This window comes from Tupaia chinensis, unplaced genomic scaffold, assembly GCF_000334495.1.
Source record: "Tupaia chinensis unplaced genomic scaffold, TupChi_1.0 Scaffold143651_1, whole genome shotgun sequence".
Lineage (NCBI taxonomy): Eukaryota > Metazoa > Chordata > Mammalia > Scandentia > Tupaiidae > Tupaia > Tupaia belangeri.
The window spans coordinates 3027660-3028781 of record NW_006203500.1 but is presented as its reverse complement, the minus strand read 5'-3'; positions in this window follow the sequence as shown (position 1 = coordinate 3028781).

The window sequence follows — 1122 nt, the reverse complement described above, 5'->3', positions numbered from 1 at the left end:
GGGGCGCCCGCGCTGTCCTCCTCTCCGCCCCGCCGCCGAACCCGAGGGAAATGGGGCGCTGCCGTGTCCCCCAGCTCGGGCGCCCAGCCTGCGCCGATGTTATTGATACTTTCCGACTGGAGGAAAAAAGGCCGTTTTTTCCTATCTTCTCCCCTGTGCACTCGCGCTCCCTCTTTTTCCGTTCTGCTCCTTCGTCCTCTGCCTTCCTCTCCCATTTTGTTGAAATTCTCCCCCATTCCCTCCGGTCTCGGTACGCCAGCGCTGAGACTTGGGAGAGTAAATTACTCACGTCGCCGGATTCCCCCACAGCCTGATGGCCATAGTGTTGTTTAAACAGTATGAAAATTGATCTCCTGACTGTTCCTTTAATGATTTTTTTTTACACTCACAATTAAACTCTCAACAGATGTCACTGGACTTTTTAAGACTGTTGTTAAAAATCGTAAACATGCCGGGTCAATGTGACATAAAACAATTATAACCACAGCTGGGGAGATCGCATTTCAAAACTCCCAGCCCTGCAGCCAGGAGGTTAATGTCTCCAAGTCAATATTACCATCATGGAGTTGCCATCCTCATCAATTACTGTCAGATGCTTCATGCCCTGTTGGTAGCTACTGGTAGGCTGGAAGGAGCTGGGGAGAGAGGGCGCAGTCACACGGTAAAGCAAACGGTAAAGCGTAATGGTGATAACTTCATATTCTTCCCAGCACAAAAAATGCCCAAGCACACGTGATCTGCGATGCCCTTTGTAACACATGCCAGCAGGTCACCCATGTCTTCTATTGTCAGCAGAAGTCATTGGAATTCCTTTTTTGGGGGGGAGTGGAGGGGGGTCATGCCCAATGTTGCTATCTCAGGGGGATTGCCACAAATGGCCTGGGCTTGCCTGTTGGGCCCCCCAGACACAGGGCGGTCCCAGGCTAGCCTTGAGGAAGTGCTTAGAAGCCAGGAAGGAGCTTTGCTACCCCATCAGAACCTGCCCATGAGTTAAGGCTATGATACATCTGGTCTAAGAGAGAGGCAGCGTTCATGAATGCAGCAACGGGACCCTGTGGTGCAGCAGTAACCCAACTGGACCCACACGGAAGGTTCTGGGTTCACTTCCTGGAACCTCCCTGT